Source organism: Ochlerotatus camptorhynchus, unplaced genomic scaffold, assembly GCF_037179485.1.
Source record: "Ochlerotatus camptorhynchus isolate MF236.1 unplaced genomic scaffold, CSIRO-AGI_Acam_v1.1 ptg000082l, whole genome shotgun sequence".
Taxonomy (NCBI): Eukaryota; Metazoa; Arthropoda; class Insecta; order Diptera; family Culicidae; genus Ochlerotatus; species Ochlerotatus camptorhynchus.
The window spans coordinates 2,610,232-2,633,701 of NW_027040572.1; the positions used below are offsets into that span (position 1 = coordinate 2,610,232).

Here is a 23,470-nt window from a genome sequence, read left to right on the forward strand (position 1 = left end):
GTGGGATGCAATTTAGTGTGGAGTCGAAGTTGATTACTTTATAAGTAGGTATTTGTGGTGGTTCTCAACAATCTGAAAACTTAAGGTAAAAATTCTTTAACAAACAAATAGTTTTGACCCTGTACGTAATTTGTTGTTATCAGTCATCCCAACGAATAACCTAGCTGGTTAAAAGCTGTATAAGACTAGTCTGATTTTTGGCAGCATACGTCAACTTTTGTCTGTTTAATCTGTTTCGCAGCTAAAATTGTTTGTTGAACCGTGCCATTTTGGTACACCTTCCCTATATTGTTTTGAAAAGAAAAATCTTTTAAATATAATAAGAATTAGGACTATAGATTGAAAAATTGAGGCAATCAAACAAATAAAAATTATATAAAATATTAACAATCAATGTTCTGAAATATTTTACAGTAATACATATTTCAAATCTAAGTAACCATTAGTATTAGTCTGATGCTTCAATTCAGCACTACATGGCGTTGGAAGGTGTGATAAGAAAAGCTTGGATAGACACGAGTGGCACGATTTTCAGGAAGTCCATCAGGCTAGGCGGATTGGACTTGCCATCAATGCATCGAAGACGAAATACACGAGAGGAAGAAGTTGTAGCCTCCCATCCCGAGTTCAGATTGACGCTGACAAAATCGAAGTGGTCGAGGAGTTCGTGTATTTGAACTCACTGGTGACGGCCGAAAACGATACCAGCAGAGAAATTCAAAGACGCAATATAGCACGGAATCGTGCCTACTTTGGACTCCGGTCGAATAAAATTCGATGCACCACGAAGTTACTATCTACAAGACGTTGATAAGACCGGTGGTCCTCTACGGCCACAAGACCTGGACTATGCTCGTGGTGCTTTCGAACGGAAGGTGTTGCGGACCATCTACGCTGGAGTGCAGATGGAAGACGGAACTCGGAAGAGACGAATGAATCACGAATTGCATCAGCTGTTGGGAGAACCACCCATCGTTCACACTGCAAACATTGGGTGACTACGGTTGGCTAGGTACATCGTGAGAATACCGAATGACAACCCAGTGAAATTTTATATACCTGCTAATCTATCTGATTTCATCGTACTTCTAAAGCACGTTTTGGCTGTATCCCACGGGAACGTATTTTTCACTTTTAGGACCATAATTAAATTATGGACAGAAGTAAATAAATGAGGTAGTTATGATTTCATATAATGAGAATCCTGCCCAGAACATGTGAAAAATAACAGAAAAATATCATTATGCCATGCGTGAAGGAATTCAATAAAAAATAAAAATATTAAATAGCATTGATTTTCCACCAGAAAAGCTAAAACTACCACTCACTCATCTGGTCATATCTCAAAAACTGTTTGTCTAAATCATTTACCTTTCGAAACACATCAAGTACAAGAATTTCCAAAGTGTTGTGAAAATTTGAGCCCACTCATGGTAAAAATAGGCCATTTTTGGACCATTTTGATACCTGCCGGTAATCAGTCTGTTTACTGTAGTTACTATAACAAAAACAAAATGTGGGTACACCTATGTGAACCTACATTAAAAAATCTTTCAATTGACGTTCTAAGATCAGGAATAGCGTATTTGGTTGTGGAGTAATCTCTTCTGAAAGTTGAATTTTTTTTAAATCTCGAAAATCCAGGGTTGTAGCCCAGAAGAATCTAGGCACTTTAGAGCAAAATTAAAAAAGGCGTTTGTTCAGAATGCCAAAATAAGCGTTTTGGCCAAGTTTGGCTCAAATCGCTGACATCGACCACAACTTTTTTAAATTCTGTACCCACTTGAGCTGGAATGACCCATACTTGAAAGTAATTTCTCTCTGAAAAAGTGATATTTTCGGTACAACGCAACGTATGCTCCATCCAGGTTAGAAAATATATATGGGGTTGAACGATCGTCAGCCGGAGTGGATTGTTGAGATGTAAGGAGCTCGGTGGCATAGTAGCGGTCAATTTTTGCTTACTGATCAGAAAATCGTGGGATAAGTCCCAGGCTGGTCTTTACTATAGCCGTCAGAATATAATGTTTTTTTTTGAGTTGAAGAAAACGCAGCAAATCGCTACTTATAGAAGTTGGTCAGAACGTTGAAGCCTGATACGGTTAATTTATTGCTCCCAGGGATGTTATTCTATTTTAATAGCAATATTTCACTGGTGTTGAGCGCAGTATGGTTTGCTATAATGTAAGGATCTCGGTGGTCTAGTGGCGACCGCTTTTGCTTACAGAGCTGAACATCGTGGGCTCAATCTTAGACCCCTTCACATTATAGTCAATAATTCATTCTCTTGGAGTTGACTCTGTCTTTGAAACATGAGCTGTTTTTTGACAACTTGGGACATTCGGTCTAATGACATTCGGAGTAATGTCATAGAGCAGACAACTCGATCATAATTTTTTGAAATTTATAAAAGAATTTAACTGAATTTAAGACAGGGACAGGGATAATCAATTTCAATGCCTTTTTGACATTATGGAAAGCCTAGGCCATTGTGACTTATTTTGGACAAATTTTGGCGATTTTAGGGCCATTTTAACGTTTCATGATTCATGTCATTTTCAGGCCAATTTAAAAACGCTAAATTGGCCTGAAAATGACAAATCTCATGAATCATGCAATAAAAATAGCAATTATATACCGTGTAAATCTTATTCTGACGTTTTAAAGCTTATTTAAGTATTTTCGAGATTATTTTGATCGTGTTTAGGCTGTTTTTAAAAGCCATTTTAGCGTTTTGGGGCCTTTTTTGCGATTTAGTTTTTAGTTTTTACGGTCATTTTGGTCTTGAAAGTAGGTCTCATGTCGTTTTTTACAGCATTATGAGGTGGTTTTCTAATTAGTTGCAATACTACATTATTGTTCTGATACTGCTCATGCGATTAGATAACTTTTTCAGTGTTTTCAGATCATTTTCGCACATTTGAGGTCGTTTTGGATTGATTTGTCGATTTAATACAATTGTGTCGTTTCTATTTTATCTTTCTATGCAGAGGCTGTTTTGGAGTTTTAAGTCGTTCAAATGCCATGTTTTTATGAGCATTTTGGTCACAGAACATCTGGATTTAATATTGGTGGGTCGCGAGCTTATAAAATTCCTACAAGTGGATCGCTATCGAGACAAGTTTGAGAATCACTGTCATAGAGCCTTGCTCGGATCAATCTCAGAGACCTTATAAGAGTGTTGTTTAGAGATCTTATATGTACCTTTACGGGTCTAAGTCTAGATATCTAGCCAATTTTAGCGACCGTATGGTTCAATTGTAGCCGACTCTTGGCTCGGTGGAACTTCTGAGATCTCATGGATTAAGTTCAGGTATTCCTTGGATCGTTTCTAGAGGATTTATGGGTAAACTTCAGAAAACGTGGATGGCCTTATGCGTCGTGATAACATCTCTCAGGTTGATTTCAGAGGCCTTGTGATAACACGTTCCTCGGTGAGACTTCACCTGCTGTACATTGTTACACCAACTAACTCGGTTCGTTGCTCCTTGTCTTCAGTTGCTTGAGCATCCTACACTTCCAAGATCTTGCTCCACTTGGTCTAACCTAACCACCTAGCTCGCTATGCTCACCATTTTTGCGGGATTGTAGTCTGGCATTCTTACAACATGTCCCGCCCTTTGTGCCCTGCAAGCGGCTCTCAGGATACTGGGCTCACCATATCAATCTTAACTTCAGATATCTTAGGGCTTAACCGGATTCCTGAGTGTGGACTTAGATTGCCTTACGAGATAACTAGAACGCTCAGCTCAACAAGTCAACTCTAGAGACCTTATGAGTAAACTTATGAGGGCTGCTGAATCCACTTACAGCTTTAAGAGTCTAGATGTCTCAAAAGCATAATTTTGACGACCGCATGATTCAATGTCAGGCTTGTGGCCGCGTTGGCAACTCCAGAATCTCGGCTCAGATATCTCTTGGATCATCTTCAGAGTTCCCAAGGGTCAATTCCACATATCTCCACAGGATTTTTTTGGGTTAACTTTTAAGAATTTATATGCTAGTTTGTGAGGCCTTACGAGTACACTCCAGAAACCTTTCGATCTAATTCTTGAGAAGTTAGTATAGAGGGTTAACTCCAACTATCTCTCAACTCAACTTCTGACGCCTTGTGGTAACATTATAAGTATTATGAATCAACTCAAAAGGTCTTACGGGTTATGTTCAACTTTGATGGTTTTAAGCTTAACTTCAGACATCGTATGGGTTAACTTAAGCCTCCTGAATCCGATGTTCGATTACCTCACAGGATAACTGCGTAACCTTCCTAGTGCATTGGGGTCATTTTTGGCCTGGCGACACTTTTACAAAGCTGTGACTTTGTAACGATAAAAGTTAGATATGAAATTTCATGACATTTCTAACTTTCTAAAAACGAACGTTTTGCTGTCAAACGAAGCTTTCAGAGATCTATAGATGTGACACATTGTGCTTTAGCGACTGTTACAGACAGTTACAGACTGCTACTCACTCCCAAAGATCAATTTTTCAACCGATGTTTGATCTCTTGGCTCAAATGAATAATTAAGTGTCTTAGAATAGCACCCTTATTTGGTTTTCTTCGATTTGGCCATTCCGGACACATGGTCACCTGGCAGCGGTTCCGGTAGGACCCAAAAAGGACACTTCCAATACTTCCTGCATTGGTACCGTCCGACGGCTCAAAATTCATTCAGAAGTAATAAAGACCAACAGATGGATCTGACCACTTCCGGAATTACGGAACCGGTTCCGGTATTGCTCAAAAAGGACACCTCCAAAACTTCCTGTACTGGTACCGTCCGACGGTTCAAAATTCTTGATTTTTCATCTAGAAGTAGACAGACATCATACCATGGACCAACAGGTGAATCTCACCACTTCCAGATACCCCCAAGCCGGATATGGTATGGCCCAAAAGGACACTTTCTAAAGCTTATGTACTGGTACCGTCCGACGGCTTAAAATTTATGATTTTTTATCCAGAAGTAAATAGGCATCATGCCATAGACCAACTGATGTGGTTAGTCTAGAGAGATGATATTTGGAGTTGACTCATACGATCTCTATACATAGATAAATCTCTTTAGATACCCCGGAACCGGTTCCGGTAGGACCCATAAAGGAAACTTTCTAAACCTCATGTGCTGGTACCGTCCGACGGCTCAAAATTCATGATTCTTCATCCAGAAGTAAAAAGACATCATGGAATGAACTTGGATTAGGTGTGCCTAAACAGGCGACAACTGGACACCCGGAACCGGTTTTAATAAGGTTCAAAAAAGATAATTTCAAACATAATGTACCGGTTCCGGTTTATCCGGAAGTGGTCAGATCCAGCTGTTGGTTCATTACATGATGTCTTTTTACTTCTGGATGAAGAATCATAAATTTTGAGCCGTCGGACGGTACCAGTAAAAGAGGTTTAGAAAGCTTCCTTTTTGGATCCTAGCGGAACCGGTTCCGGCGTATCTAAAACTTTCAGAGAACCTATATGTTAACTTCGGTGGCCTTATAGAATGTGTTCAATTACCGTACGAGTCAACTTAAGAGACCTAATTATGTATAGAGGTCGTATGAGTCAACTCCAAATATCATCTCTCTAGATTAACCTTAGCTTGCTGAGTCCGGACGTCGAACGCCATACGGCGATACTGAAGGCCAATGAGTCAACTTCAGAGACCTTATGAGTCAAGTTTAGATACCTTATGACATCTTGTGGGTCGATACAAGAAGGCTATTTTATCCTCTGTGCGGGACATAACTCCATTGTCACCAATAAGTTGATCTATTGTAGCATTCCATGGCGAGAAAATCAATCAATGACAACGATTTTGACCATGCACTAGAACGCTAGTCTTAACAACTTCAAACTAGAGAACAACGAATGAGGATTAGGTATCAGATCGGAGGCTTACCCATTTTTTTCTTGTTTCAAGATCATTCTCGGTGGACAACCCACAAGGCGTAAAACGTAACAAGGACTAAGGCGTGTACCTTTGACTATTGAAAAATCATGTTCTCCTAGTTTGAAGTAGCTAGGACTAGGATTCGGTGGTAGATCCAACGCTGTAACGCATCACGAAGAGCTGATCTACCCTCGTTACGGGGATTTCCAGAAGCTTAACGGGTTATTTTGAAAGGTCGTGGGGTTTAGTCGATCCCCATTAGTAGGTATTATGTGTAAGCCTTAGTTGATCTTCTGTTATATCTAGAGACCAAATGCATCAGCTACAGAGGTCTTATGAGTCAACCTGAGACATATTTTAGGTTTACTTCAAAGGGTTTATAATTCAACACCAGTGTTGGCAAAATCAGAAATCAATTGATATTTTTCCGCTCTCATGCGCTCGCAATATCACGCGTGATATTGGAACAAAATATCATGCTTGATATTGATTTTACAAGCTCCTTTGATATTGGGAGACTATTCACAACATGCAAAAATCAAGCTGAGAGTTGACTCGACACAAAAATGATTCCGTTGCTATCTCTTTTTACTCTTCACCGATGGCAGACACGAAGTGACTGCTGCCAGCCGTTATGGAAGTTTCGGTTGCATTCGGGCGTAAAGCAAAAATCATGAAACTCAATCTCACCACAGTTTGTTGAGATTTGCAGCTGGTGAGTTTTGTTAGCTTGATATTCCGAGCTGCGATATCATAGCTTGAAAAATCAACCGCAGTTGTTTGCTTGTTGATTTTTGTCTTTTGTCTACGAAAATCAAGCGTGATCTTGGGCGTTGGTGAGATTTGATTTTTTTTTATATTTTCCCAACACTGTTCAACACCAACCCAACTCTGAAATATTAATACTCCGTTATTAGGGGGACTCTCTTCTGGAGCTCCCACCCATCCCATCCCTACTTCTGTATCCTCGAGGTTCTCTTCTAGAACCTCGCCTATTAGCTCAGTATTTAAGGGGACTCCCATCTGAACTCCTCACACCTCATTTTTAAGAGACGAACCAGCCCATGGCTGAAAGTCTCTCTAATAAAAAAAAATCAAGTTCAGAGACTTCAGTGCTTAAAATATTCTTGATATATTTTGTAATCATTTTCAAATGAATTTTGGGTTGAATACAGTGGCGTTATAAATACCTTATAACAGACCTTAAGATTAATTACTTAGATATTCAACTGGAGTGATAAATTGTAAGTTTTATTTTAGCATAGCAGTCTTGGAGAAAAGCGCTGATTATTACTGATCCCAACAGGAACTTTACGTCTGGTCTCATATGCAACTTCTACAGTTATTAATTGACCTTTTCTCAGTAGATTCGGTGGTGTAGTGGTAAACGAGACTGTCTCTCACTCCAAAGGGTCTGGGTTCAATCCAAATCCGCACCGTCGGGATTTTTTGAGGCATAAAAACTTTGATCACGTCTTGAGTTCATAGCATTGTTACTCAGTACGGATATAAGATCGACGGAAAACAAATCAAGTTACAAAAAAATTACAGCTTTATATACCTATATTACCAACTTTGGATCAAGGTTGCAAAGACTCATTTCAGCTAAAACAATGTTTTTCAAAATTATGAAATAATTAGATGCCATGATCAAATTTTGAATTGGTAGCATACAAGAAGAGGTTGCAAAGAATGTGTTTGACATATTAAACCTGTTTATTTCACTTCATGAGAGTCACAATCAGCGATTTTTCACAAACTCACTCACTCACTCACTCACTCACTCAGCGATCAGCAAATCGCTGATTGTGACTCATAGAAAGCAAAATTTACAGGTTTTATGTTTCCAACGCATACTTTGTAACCTCTTCTTGTAAGTTACAAGTAAAACATGCCATCATACCATCTTTTGGTTTTATTATTCCGAAAAACATTATTTTAGCTGAAATGAGTCTTTGCAACCTTGCTTTGGATTGGTATATTGTATAGCGAGTACTATGATACCCTCTATCACCAGGGAAATTGAGGAATTAACCAACTAGGGAGTTTTTCCCCAACCGGCTTCATCATGGTCCTGCTTTATAGTTCCACCTTTACCGATTGAACTAAGGGAAAGCCAAGGGTTCAGGGTTCAACTTCGGACATCATTTTGGTCGACTACAGAGGCTCTATGAGTTAAGTAGGAACGCCTTACGGATTAAGACCAAAGACTTATTGGTATACTTCAGAGACCTTATGAGTCAACTCCGGTGATTTTTGTAATCTGACGACTTTACAACTAAGGGCGTTAACATATTGTATAACCATATTTTTTTTTAATTTTTGTAGGCCTTATGGCTCAACTTCAGAGGAATAATAGAATAATGAAGGACATCTTTCAATCAAATAAGTAGATTATGTCCGCTCTAATCCATCTGCTAAATGACAAAACAAAATCTGGAGTTGTTTCTTTAGCAATAGACCTGCCACTGAAATTAACTCATAAAGATTGAAACAGGGAGGTACTGAACCATATGGCATCTTAAGTGGACCTAAATAGTAAAGCCTTTGAACCCATAAGAATTTGAGTTGATCCATAAGATTTCTGATGTAAACGAACTCATAGAGAGGATGCAAAAGGCATGTTGACTATAGAATTTTTGGAATCCACAAATAAGTCAATGGGAATCTATCCATAAGTTGTCTATAGTTAGCTCGTAAGGCACCCACAGTAGTGCTTACCTACAGAGTGAACCTAAAAATCTCTAGAAACCATCGATAAGATTGGTTTAGTAGACCGATAAGACCTCTAAACGTAACTCGTAAGGTGTTGCGTTGCGTTGCGTTTGTAACGGAGTAATTCGTAGAAATGTAGGGGAAATGGATCTAAGATTGGGCCCATATCAATTTTATCTTTGGGATTTTATTTATTGCGACGGTACTAATGGATATTTTTGGTCGCTATTTAATATTTAGTCGAATGCTTAATTTATATATGGGCCCAAATTAGGGGCATTTAGACAGACATTGCATCCATTTCCCCTATATACTTTAACGCTCTTATACTGATTGCTCAAGGAAAACTATTTAGGAGTGGATAGCTTTCAAATCAGAGTTTAGAACAGGAAAAGCATGACAATTACCCACGCCCATCTTCTCCGCTACGGGGATAGAAATGATATGGTTGATGTAATATCTACTTAAAGGGACGTCAGCGATTCACCGACGCCCCCATAGATGCTACGGTGTTGGATGATAGGGTAGGATATGGGTCAGGATTCGCTTAAGCATGCGATGCGATCATTCCAATGATTTTATTTAGGAGGAGCTTGGGAGTAAACCCACGATCTTCTACTCAGTTAGCAAAAGCGACAGCCATCAGAAACCATCGATAAGGATCATATAGGGGGAATGGCTCTAATGTTGGCCTATGGATCTAAGATTGGGCCCATCGCTAAAAATCTGCTATTTATCAATTTTATCTAGATGAACGCGTCATTGGGACGGCACTAAAATATCCATTAGGACGCTATTGAAAATTTAGTTAATTGCTGAATTTATGTATGAGACCAAATTAGAGGCATTTAGGCCGACATTACATCCAGTTCATCTAGTAGACCGATAAGACCTCTAAACGTAACTGGTAAGATGCCCAATATAATCGCAAATTAATCTCTGCAGAAGTTGACTATTAAGTTCTGTCCAGTCAAACATAACAGCCTTTAATGTTGACCTATTGAAGTTAATCATGGCTCAAATTATTTTCCCCGTCAAAAAGCAGTTTTAGGCAGTAGAGCTTTAAAGTTTTAAAACTATTGCCATGAAATTGACTAATCAAACTCCGCTCTTAGAAAAATGGTTCTGGAGCCTGATTGAGATGTTTTCGAGGCTTCTGCTGTAAACTTTCTTACACGCACGTGTCTTACCAATCATTGTTTCGAAATAGTTAATTAATTGTAAAAATTTGTTTAATGTTTTTTGTGACGCTTACCAAATAAATCAACTGATAAAAAAAAACATTTGGCAAAAGATTTACCACCAAGATTTATGATACCACTCATCATTCATAACCAACGTACACATTTCTCTCTCAATCATCCGCACAAATCGTTAAAAATCCACAACCTGCCGCTACCGAAAAAAGTCTAATTTATTGGCGATTATCCTGTTGATGCCACAAAACAGCTCTATTTCTATTTTTCTTTCACTATGTGTATAGCGTGTCAGATAGTGATTAGTGGTTGTGGTATAGCGCAATCCCCAAATCGATTATCATCGTCATCATTTCGATACTCCTACTCACCACCGACTCCCCCTCCCCCCACCCCATTTAGTACCCGAGGCGAAACGGTCGGAAAGAACATCTGTTGCTTTTGAAAGGGGAAAACATATTTTCAGCGGGAGGTAGCAATGAGCTTGCAAACTGTATCAGGCAGAATTTTGATCCGGTGATATGCAGCAGGAGGTGATTGACATACGGACACGGTTATAGAGGCATGCTTAAATTAACAACAATCCAGTCACACTTTCACACTAAACGGAAATTAGCAGTTCAAATCGATTTTGGCGCTCTAAGTCAGGAACGGGCGGACGCACACACGGACAGATATAATCGACAGGTTTATTTGAGAAGCGAATTGTGCACCTGATGCCGAAGAAAAAGCAAATTAAGGTGAGTGTGAGAGTGCGAGTGTAACAAAGAGCACCTGCGGTTGTCTGCCTACTCATAAGTGCTCAACAGGTGGTAAAATTTGCGTCAGGCGAACACTCCCGCAGAGGTACTAGTAGCAGAAGAAGCAAAAGTATACCTGCGTGGTGGTCAGTTATTTTTTGGTGAAGTGAAATTTTTTACGCTATACCACTTGTGTGGGTGTAGATTTTTCCGATGGATGGGAAATTAGGGATGTTCGTTATTTAGTTTGGGATTGTTGGATTTGGGGGTGGTAATAGTAAAATACGCTTGCCTTACTACGAAGCTTGCCTTTGGTCAAAAGAAGGGGTTAGATCTAATTTTCGGCCTACTACGCCCAAACCGCACTTTAGCACTCTTTTTCGAGCGGATTTTTGTGAACAAAATGAAATGTATCTGCTGCAGATGACTTCTAAATTTATTTACCTTTCTAAAGAGTCACAAATTGTTTATATTTTGCTAAAAATATAACACTGCTTCTTGATTCCGAATTCAGCCTACGGGTTTCAATTTCGTATAAACACATAGGAACGTCAAATGGATGCTCGAAAAATGGATACGCTTGGAGTGCTTCTTTTGTTATTGTGAACAAAGGGTATACATATTCATCTTTGCGCTCTTAAAGGCTTTGTGTTGTAGCTTTTAAATGTTATATTTTTTTCTTGAAAATTTGAAATTTTCAAAAATATAATGTTTTTAGTTTTTGCTCATAAATTGTCATGAAAAATTGTTCATGTTGATCTTCGTCAGGCTTCGTCTACAATTTGGACTTCTACATCAACACATGTCAGGCAGCCTTCAGGTTCAATTGGCTAAACTTGGTGAGTTCGTTGCATTTTGTAAATTTTTATTTTTTCAAACCAGTAAAGTTGGGAGATCACCTTTTTGTGGTGCGTTACTGGTGTAAGATCTACCACCGAACCCTAGTCGTGACAACTTCAAACTAGGGAATCAAGATTTTCCAGTAATCAAAGGATCACATTTTAGTCCTTGTTACTTTTTTATGACTTGATAATAGTGACTAGACTCGGGTAGTGACCACCGCGCCGTTATCTATTTCTATATTGTATATTTCAGATCAAAAATATTATTTATGTTCATAGATTTCACATAATCCTTTTCCCTTTGCCCTTCTCCTTTGCCTTTCCCTTTTCTCTTTTCAGAAAGCGAGTAATGACGCTATAGCCATAAGTCATAAAAGGCTAGGACAAGAGTTAGTGCTCATGCCCCAACTGTCAGAAGAAAATGGAGCATCACTTAACCTTTCTAGCTTTGATGCTTCCAACGACCAACCAATCATATAATAACCAAAAATCGGAACGTACCCTACGTTTCATCCATTTATTTGATTCTGAAGCATCGTGTATGTGAATCATCTTGCCCCTTAAATACTGCACAGTACCCAGACAACCAGAATGCACGTATATTCAAAGTTGTTTTCGTGATGTACAAACATATATACAAACGAACAATTCGTATAGAATGCAAATAAATGGCTTATACGTACAAAAGTGGAGGCCATATACGTGCATATTTTAAATTAATTTTAAACGAGTTGATTTAACATCATACACGATTTAATCTGTAATAACAAATTCATTTTGAAAAGTCTTACGATGTAATCTGATTGAATTTGGGATACAGTACGACGGAAAAATGAGTCATCGCATATAGGTCGGAAATTTGCATTCTATACGATTTAACTTAAACATAATGCGAGGTACGACATTCTTATATGCGATTTTGACTTAAACTGTAGCAATTTACGATATTGTGTGTACATTGTTATACGATTTTTGGTTGTCTGGGTAGGCCTGGCCGTTTTGATATGTGTGACGCATCTTCGATGTGAAACATATATCAAATAGACAAGAAAAATGATGTAGGTATATATATCATTTTCCAGGATGCTTTCAAGAACTGGCTGTTTTGGTGCTAGATTAGATTAGATTAGATAAACTGTCATGAAAAATTGTTGCTCAGAAACGAAAAAAACATAGGGTAAATGTTGGCTTCGGCACCCATTGACTGTTTTCGGCAACCAAAATTTAAACGTTAATTTCACTATGTTTTCCCATCAACGCACTTCCCTGAATGTGTCCAAACGATTGTTTAGCCTTTCAGCTTCAATCTGATTATATTTGAACGATCGAGCAATCCAGTAATGCTACATTTTTCTTCAAATAAAGCATACGCACTACAAAATGAGGTTGATTTCGAGTTGCCGATAATAGAACAGCTGGTTAACACGCAGTTCTAATGGGAAGGTTGCCGAAGAAAAAGAGACTGCCGACAATAGTCACACTCACCTGAGAAGTTTGGAGCGTTGTAAAAACGCTTTCAAAACGTTTTGAAAAATTCTGTCGATTGGAATGGATAGAGAAGCAAGCAGCAGATGAATGTAAACAAACAGACACATCATATATGTGCGTGACGCTGAGAAAATGCTAGTAGAAGTGCATACGCTGCTTAGATTGACGAGAATACGTAAATTCCCCTATATCACAAATTTTTTTATATGTTGTAAAAAAAGTCCAAATTTTCAAGACAAAATATAAAATTCATTAGTGGCTTTGGACCCATAACCATGAAAATCGTTTATAAATAATTAGGATGGGTCATCATGATCCTTTTTTCAGAACAACGATTTTTTTTTGGTTCCATTTGGGGTCTTAAACAACTGTGCTAAATTTGGGGACCCGGCTTTCCGCATTGCGTTTTAAATTTGTATGGAAATAAGTATGGGAAAACCAAATTTTTTTTATCTTTATTACTAATTTTGCACAAAGCACGCATCTAAATACGTTAAAGCGAAGACAACAAATCAAGAAGACTGGCAACTCTTCCATTTTCTCATACAAACGCTATGAGACAGGTACAATCGCGTCATCTGCCGCTCAAAGGTAAATGCTTCGAACGAATTTTATAGCAAAGATTACATCCTCAGAGAAAGGGTTTGTGTATTTGCTCATTTTTTTATGCTTTGCTTCCACCTTCACTCAAGTGCAGCGCTACTGTATCTGTATCTTGATTTGTTGTCTTCGGTCAAAGTATAGCCCAGGAAGTGCCTAACAACTTTGCTCGAGGATGTGTGGTGCTCGAATGCCCCTAAAAAAAAGTTATAGCTGTTCAAAGATCAATGTTTAGAATTAAATGCCAAAAATCCCTTTTTCTGCCAACACTGCCAAGTCAGACTCCAAACTGAAATAATTTCGGAGTTTCTTATCTTATCGATTTGGTATGTTCAGATGAATTATTCTCAAACAATTTTTCAATCTTATCTCGCGCTCCTCACTCATATAAATGGAAGTAAAGCAATAACTTCGGTGATTATGATCTTGTCAAGTTGGTATGTTCAGATGTATTCAAAAACATGTGCTCCATTTAATAGGCGTAGTTAGATATGGGGGTTTACTGTATGCTGTCCGGTCCTTACACAGCAAAAAATAAATTTTAATATTACATCCAAGAGGATGCACTTCAATCATGTAGAAAATCTCATGTAATTTTTATGGCCACACAAATAAACAAATGCAGTAAAAGCAGCGTAATGTCAGTTCATGCACTGTATTAATGATAAACTTGTCCTTTTGGCAAATAATATTTCACCATATTTTTGACACCACTTTGATGTGATATCAAAATTTATTTTTTGCTGTGTACTTATATCAATGAAAGTAAAGATAAAAACTAAAATAACATCGGAGTTTCCCATCTCTCGAGTTGTTCGGATGCGTTATTCAAAACATTTGCTCAATCTCATAAAAGTAGTTGTAAAGCGTGTATCCACATTACCTTCACACAAATGTCATTAGATTGAAATGATTATATTTCATTTTAATATATTCTACGATTTCTCAGGGTACTCTTTTCGATGCTGTTCTATCCCCTGAAGCAAATATTGCTGTTGAACTAGATCTCGGGTGGATCTCTTGATAAGTCAGAAATTAGCTTCACCCTTCATTCAGCAATATCGTTGGCAACCATCAAGGAAGCAACTCGTTGTATCGCATTGAAATAATTTGTATAACTACTCCACTCATTTGCCGGTTTTTGCATGAAGCCGGTCGAAATTTCGAAAAGGTGTTTTCTATATGCGGGTGGCCCGAATGGCAGTTAAATATTTCAAACAAAAGCTTTATATAGAAATAATATGGCAGTTGGACTAATAATTCAAACAACATATCCTTACTAACAAATGAACGGACAAGTGGGTATTAAATATTTACACTACAACAATTTTCGTTTTAAAAACTGCATATGGTAAGCCCCCATCCCCGCTGTCTAACTACGCTTATGAGATTGAGCAAATGTTTTTGAATAATTTATCTGAACATACCAAATCGATAAGATAAGAAACTCCGAAGTTATTTCAGTTTGAAACTTCACTTCTATTGATATGAGTGAGGGGGCGGGGTATATTATTACCCCTCCTCCAGCTATACATATGAGATAGAGCAATTGTTTTTGAATAATTCATCTGAACATACCAAATCGGCAAGATAAGAACTCCGAAAATATTTCAGTTTGGAATCTGGCTCCCAATGGTACACCGGCAGTTTTGGCAGAAAAAGGGATTTTTGGTGTTTAATTCAAACCATAAATATTTGAATAGTTATAACTTTTTTTATATACATTCTAGCACTGTACTTTCTTTGGAAAAGTTGTTAGACACTTCCTGGACTATATTTTTACATACTTAGTTGCATGGTTTATGCAAAATTGTGGTCTCTAGGGATAAAAATGCAAAAAAGTTGGTTTTCCCATACTAATTTCCATACAAATTTCAAACGCAATGCTGAAAGCCGAGTTACAACCAAATTTTGCACAGTTATTTCGGACTCCAAATGGAACCAAAAAAGGGTTGTTCTCGATTGGTGATTGGCGTTTTTCCATACAACGATGACCCACTCTAATAAATAATCAATGTTTTCAATGTAAAACCTTGATAGTGGTCCATATTTATATTTTTCCTAAAAACTAGATTAAATAATCTTTAATTTGACCAAAAGTTATGATTATTAATAAAAAAATGAAGAAAATTCCGATTTTCCGGACCACCCTAACATGGAAACGGTCACCCTAATAGCGAAGTATAAAAATCTGGGTCCAATATTTTACGATAATAAACAAAATTAACAATTGTTACGAAATTGTAAGATCCATTGCTATGGAATTGCTGTGTATATATATTTGATGTTTTCTGCTAGATAGGACGAAAATGAACTATTAGGTCGATGTAAATTTTTACCCTACTTAGCCTCCCTAAATTTACGCCTATGATGCAAGATAGTGTTTCCTTTCCCGGGAAATTTTCCAAAAATCTCGTTTCCTAATTTCCGGGAATATGTTCCAATTTATCGGGATACAATTTCAGACGTATTTTTGCGTGAAACATATAAAAACTTTCCCAGAAGTCTCATAATAAACATCTGAGGAGAAAGTTTGCATATACACATGTCAAAATTGGAACAATCCATTATCTGTCAAAGTCATTCCAATCGAGCAGACCTGTCAAATGGATAAGATGTCACCTCTTTACCCAATTCAGTCTCTTTAGTCCAGAGGAAGTCTAAAGATCTTCTAAAGGAAATCGGAAGAATGGTCTAGAGGTGCAATTTTCTAAGGGAAGTCATAAGACATTTCAGGGGGAGTCCAGAAAAACACATCCGAGGAAATCAGAAGACATTTTCATGCGAAGCCAAAAAGACTTATCAAGGAAGTCGGGAGAAACTTCTGGAGATACTTCCACTGATTCAAACACTTGACCCAAAAGCGACACACTCGCTGATTCTAAATCATTACTGACAAATTTTTACAGTTTCAATTCGGTTTGCCTTCGGAAGAGTAAATTTTTCGATTTTTTTCAGTTTCTCGTCTGTTTCGTTATACTGCTGTCTATTCTGAGCAGTGTAACGAAAATATCAAAGGATCAAATCTCACCAATGAGCATAATCCAAGCCATAATCTCATTTGATTATCTTATACAAGCATTAACAAGCATGCAACAGCGGATGATATTACAAGCTGTGATACGGTAGCTCTGATATCATGCATGTTTCGCAATATCAAAGGAGCTTGTAAAATCAATAACGTTATACTGCTGTCTGTTCTGAGTCAACATGCTTAGAAGAATTTACACTCCTTCATAAATCTGTTAGCAATCTAAAACGGATATCTTGTTTCTGTGGTACTCGCGCGAGTGAATGACTTTTCTCGTGTGCGAAAATTCGTTAAAACTGAACATCCCAAGCATTTTCATGTACGAATTAATCCGCCATCAACAGCTGTTGATGGCCATTTCAGTGCGAAGGTACACTTATGGAAATGTTTAACCTGATGCTCTCAACTCTCCCTAATTCTCGGTATCAAAGGAACCATGACACACTAGGTAGAATTTGAAATCAGCGGGAATATCCTATAAGCGAGAGTTGACTGTTGCCATGTTTATATGCTACATATTGTCATCCATTGCTTTGGAAGGTTAAGTTGGTAGGTGAGTGTCCGCAACTTGGGCTGGTCCATCCACCATCACAGCAAGTGCGACTAAACAAACAACTGGCGCAGAAAGGGTGTAGGTAGGCACCCGTTTAGTTATCATAGCCATAGTGTTGTGGTAAATATGCGGGTGAAGCGTAAAAAACGTATGTAAGATTAGTGATGCTGTTTTCGGTGGAAAATCTGCGGCGCCGTTTGTGTTGTGTTCTTGTTGCCAAATCGGGTTTATTTTTAAAGAAACGAAACACACATTGAAACGGTTGAGTTTTCAGTTTTGAGTATGCATGATGATGGCCGACAGACGATTCATCATCGCTGCGGCATTTCGATCGGAATGAGGAGACGCATCCGCAAGGCGCGTGGGTGTATTTTGGATGCTGTACAACTTTCGACATGGGGCCGAAATAAATGGATGAACATTTTTGGTAGTGATGAGGACTTTTTCGATTGGGAAGGGGGTTTGCGAACGGTGTCGTATAAATGTAAAAATAAACAAACAGAATTATAGCGGCCAGTTTGGGTAGCAGAATGCGTAAAATTTATATTTATAGCGTGATAATTGAAGGACGGTTCATTCATGAAATACGAAAGCTTCCAGTGGAGTAAATAAATGGAAATAAATGCATTTGACGTACGTACGACGGTGATGATTTGCTCCGTGGAGAATAGCAGTCACGGTTGAACATCGACGTCATCACTGGCAAATGGGGTCTGGTTTGCTTTTGGATATGTGTTGCGTTTGAGTAGTCAATGTTGGAATTGCAAATTTGAAGACTTTTATAAACATAGGCAGTTTTAATCGAATCATTGTGAAAATGGGAGATGTTTCAAACAGACTCTCAGATTGTCAAATCGGAATTCTTTCGCTCAACCAGAACGTTATATCTCATGACACTTCCAGGATAGGAAGTTGCCGTCTTTGGAAAAAATGTTCCAACAGTGAAGGGCCCACATTAGTTTGAAATTTTATCGAGAGGCAGAGCCAATATTTAGGCAATTTTATCGAGAGGCAGAGCCAATATTTAGGCAGAGCCAATATTTAGCATTTATGATTTTTTAATGATTCTGAGCTGATTGTTTATCTCTTTGAGCACCACGCTGAACATGAAGTCGACACTTAATTAAAAATGATGTATCACAGATTCTATTTATCCGATTTCTAATATATTTATACTATTAGTTAGGTTCCTTCCTAATATTTTTTATATTAAATAATTAATATTTTAATTGGTTGCGGTACCTACTTCTTACATCGCACCAAAATCCAGATTATAATTTTCTTACAAATTTTTTGCAGAGAGCAGTACTTTTTTAGTAATGCATTTAAAAATTCGACTTTGGACCATTCTACATTGTATGCTTGTTGGGAAAATTCATCAGCTCGAAAAAAATGAAAATCAATTGTGATATTATGATGAATTAAACTCTAATCTAATATGCTTTCCAAACAAGTTTAAAACATCAGAAATCCGTTTAAAATTATATATCTTTATAAAAAAACAGTGAAACATATGATATTGGTATGGTGCTCGAAGAGTTAAACATTAGCGGAGAAGACATTTGAGGACAATTTCAAATTCGAATTGAAGATATCTGAGATACCTGATGAGTGCTAGCAGGGTAGATAACAATCCTTAGCGTTCGATGTTGTGGAGCGTGGTACACTCAAATTTAGAGTGCTGTAATTTCATCAAATATAGCGAATATTGTAAAACCAAACCATTGGGTTTTCCAACTGATACAACTATTTTCGTTGGAGCATTTAAACTAATGCGTCCATTGTTTTTCCTATCATAATGAAGACTCATTTTGATTTCAACTGTCGCGACAGAAGTCTGATTTCATATTGTGCTTTCATTATGCAGTCAAGAAATTTCAAATCAAAGCAACTTAACTTGAAGTTCTGCAGTTAACTTCTTGTTTAAAATTTGATTTAAGTTCATCGTCGTTGAACTAACGATTATTTTTTATTTGTTTTGTTTAACACATTTTAGGTCTTTCGTGACTAAACCGAGGTGAGATTTGAGATCAAGTCTGTCAGCGTGAAAAGCATGGATGCTAACCGTTTACGCCAGGACCGTATTCAGTTAAACATTATGAATGCAAAATCAGTAATCATATTGATTTCATTGAAAGCAGGATTAGTTTTCCATTTGATTCAACAGTGTAAAATGTTGCTCTCATTGTTGTTATGTTAACCGTTAAGTCAACCAAAATGAGATCAAATGGAGTATTCAAAATAAGTTACATCATAACAGCAAATTCTGATTTCAATGTGATCTCTAACTTTGCTCGGGTAATTGTGCATGAAAGCACAATATGATATCAGACTAAGGCCGTTCGCAATGCTGAGTTTCAAAATTGTTTTAAACTACTCGACCATTCTATAATTTGAAACTGTCAAAAATAAAACTGCAACACGATCAGTGCAACGCACAGTTCTAAAAGATGTTTGCAATCATCATGTTCCATAACCTTTACTATTCTCTATGAAGTTCTCCGTTTTTTTTGTGAAGCTCTTCGAAACATCTTTAAATACATCCAATGAAATTTGAAACATAGTTCCATTCGTGTTTCAAACTCGCTCAGAAATGAAACAGAATAGTCGAGCAGTTGCAAATCTGGTGCAAAATAGTGCTCGAATAATGAACTGCAACTCAGCATTGCGAGAGGTGCGTTTCTGTTCTAGTTTCAAATTGAAACAGTCCTTATAAAATACAACAGCATTGCGAACGGCCTTATGTCGCGATAATTGAAACCAAAATGAGTTTTCATTACGATAGGAACTGCAAACTTTACTACCGATTTGCTTTCAATGTAAACATTGGCTGTAAACGAACTATTTTGCTTAGGTAACCAACCAACCTAATCAACCTAATACAATAGTTTTCACCAAAACAGATGGTGGTTCTTCAAAACTTTTTGTGACCCGCCACCAATCATTTTGATATGAACATTTTATGCTCCGGCACCACCGATATCACGGTTTCACTGAAAGCAACCAATGTCTTAAAAAAATCAGTATCGCTGTATCATTCACCGGATGAAAGCTTAGAGTCCCTTTTTATTTGAGACTAATTTCTAAATGTTCTCGCCTACAACATTTAGAAATTAGTCGCATGAATCTCATACCGAAAATTTCCAATTAGATCTTTTTTCCAGAAATTTTATGTGGAAAAATGACCCCCGATAGAACATTTTGAATTAAATACCAAATGAAAGGGTTGACCTTCAGCTTTCATTGGGAGGGTATTTCAGCGATAGGAAAGACTGAATAGACTTGATCCTCGGCGAAGCTTGATTCCTCTTTGGTTTCTCGAAATCCTGAGCAGACTTTTTTCATGTAAGTTTTTACAAAGTATGGGCTAGACGGAAGAATATACACATTTTATAACGCTATCTACAGATCCTCCTCATATGGATGGTTCCCGTCTTGAGCAAAGTTGTTCAGATAGACAGGACCTATCTTATGGAACAGAGTTTAGTTCAGAATTCACTCACCAGGCGGAGCTAGTGTGATATTCATTTCGAATTGTTTGCCCTAATTTAACATCAGAAGGTTTCCTTTTTCGGCAAAGTAGTTCAAATGGACTAGACTTATTTTATGGTAAAGAGTTTAAGAGTTAAGAGTTGACTAGATAGAAGGTTCCCGTCTTGGGCAAAGTTATTCAGATGGACAAGATCTATTCTATTGTAAAGAGTTCAGCTTATAATAGATTAACCAGGATGTGCTACTGTGACAATAGTACTGAACTGTTTGCCCTAATTTAGCATATGGACTAGATAGAAGTTTTCCGTGTTAGTCAAAGTTGTTTAGATGGACAAGACCTACCTAGGTAAAGAGTTCAGCTCAGTAATGACTCTATGTGGCGCTAGTGTGATATTGTTGGCCGTAACTTAACACATGGACTAGATAGAAGGTTCCCGTCTTGAGTAAAGTTGTTCAGATGGTCAAGACCTACTTTTGGGTAAAAAGTTCAGCTGATAATTCACTCACCAGTCTGCGCTAGTGTGACAGACATTTTGAATTATTTGCCCTCAGATGGACTAGATAGAAGGTTTCCATCTTCAGTAAACTTGTTCAGATGGGCAAGACCTATTTTGTGGAAAAAAGGTCAGCACTGAATTCCCTCGCCAGCTGGCGCTCGTACAACATTAATTTTGAATTGTTTACCCTAACTTAACATCTTGATTAGATAGAAGACTCCTGTCTTGAGCAAAGTTGTTCAGATAGACTTGACCAATTCTATGGTAAACAGTTTAGCTCAGAATTTACTCATCAGTTCACACTGTTGCTTCACGTTGTTTTGAGCTTTTTGGTTTCCCTTAACAGCTTGCCTGAAACCTTCTATCTGTTTTCTGCAAAGTTTTTAAGGTGAACTAAAACAATTATATGGTAATCATCATAGTTAAAAATTCTCTCGACAGATATCAATGGAGCTTAACTTAAGTTTTTTTTTACGTAGGATTACGTCTTTCGGCAACATATTGGGAGTGCAATTTCAAAAAACCAAAATCGCCGCATTACGAAAAGAGGTCAGGTTTTGACCACATATAACTCTGTCAATAGCAGATGGATTTTATTCTAAATAAGCCAAACGATTGGAAATTTATCTACCAATCTGCTAAAATTGACACTTTATTAATTTTCAATAGGTCACTATTTAAAAATACACAAATATGCAACTGTTGCAATGGTGATCAAAATTATCACCGATTGCCTGCAAAAAGCGATTTCCCTAACACAAATTTAAAAATCGAATCCACTCCGGTCTCACTGAACGGTGCTCATTCAATCACCATGTGTGGTGGTGTTCGGTCGTCGGTGTCAGCAGCAGCAGTGCTTTTAGCGCGTAGCGTTGAACATTGTACACAACGAAAGGCTCCCAGCAAGCAGCGAGCTGCAGCTCAAATGAGCGTCCATTCACCGAAGAAGGAGGAAGAAGCCTCACCGCTACTGATCGGGATCCATCTCCGTGAGTCGCTGTGGGCCATCTATGCCAAGCGCGTCACCCTCGTTCCAAACAACTTACAGCTCGCTAGCCTCATCCGTGTGGAACACCCTAATAGCCCAGCATTACTCAACCATCACACCAAAACGGTTCTTTTCAGGACCACTATAAATTTGATAAATAGTATTTTTTCGACATTTTTCAAGGTCATCAATCGGGTGTCAGTTCCCATATGTTAAAATCTAACATACCATATATTTTTAAGGCAACATTGGCAGTGCAATTTCAGAATCCAAGGTCGGTCGCGGCATGAAAGTAGTCTGATTTTGATCCAGAGATGATGGATTTTAATTCTGAATACGCAAATCTATAGGAAATTTTTCTACGAATCTGTTCAAATTAAGGATTTATCATTTTCAAAATGTCACTATTGAAAATTGCACAAATGTGCAAGTGTTACTATGATCATAAAATGGTCACCGATTGCCTGCGAAAAGCGCTTTCCCTAGCACAGATTTCAAAATTGAATTCTATCCGGTCTCAACAAACGCTGTTCATTCAATCACCGCGTGTGGTGAGTGGTGGTGTTCTCCAGTGCACAACCAAAGGCTCCCCGCAAGCAGCTAGCTATCAAGGCTGCCCTCAACCGCTGATCGGATTCAGTTGCTCGTGGTGATTCTGTGCTTGATGTGTTTTCCCTAATACATATTTCATTTCCGCACCGCTATCATCTCCAAGAACATCGAGGACAAATTTATACAGCATTGTTCTAAACTGGCTTCCAAGCTTCCAACCCATCGGTCCTTTTCAGGACCACAAATGACTGATAAAAGATTTAACTAAACAATAAGAGCTTGTATACAAGACATGCCGTCCAGGATTGGCTTGTACTACATGGACATCGACAGAGCAGCTCACAAACAGAACTCTCAAATTGCTTCCGAATTTCAACCTATCGAACGTTTTCACTGATAACGAGTTAAGAAATCAATTCAATATACATACGTCAAATCTATGGTCGTGTCTTGGATACTACCTCTTACTTTTTTGCTTTTATTTGACATGTTTACTAATTAGAATATCGCTTTCTTCAGCAATCTTGGTCAGAAAAAATAATCCATTAGTTTCCAACTCTGTTTAGAAGATTCCTGTCATCCACATTTAGAAAGAAATACGCAATTCATTTTAACCTTTCGTGGTTCATATCAGTCACTTTAGATCTTCAATAGTCTGGGATAGGTCTTGTCCATCTGAACAATTTTGGCCAAGACGGAAACTTTTGATCTAGTCCATATGCTAAGTTAGAACAAACAATTTAAAATGAATGTCACACTAACACTGTTTTGTGAGTGAATTTTGAACTAAACTCTTCACCTTAGCATAAGTCTTGTTAATCTAAAGAGCTTCGCCGAAAACGGGAACCTTCTAGCTAGTCAAGATGCTAAGTTAGTGCAAACAATTAA

At 37.8% G+C, this 23,470-nt stretch overlaps 1 protein-coding gene across 7 annotated transcripts in view; it reads right to left on the reverse strand.

The window, feature by feature from the left end:
• Positions 1 to 23,470, reverse strand: part of LOC135698113 (phosphatase and actin regulator 4B-like) — a 540,677-nt gene that overhangs the window by 34,489 nt on the left and 482,718 nt on the right. The window lies entirely within an intron of this gene.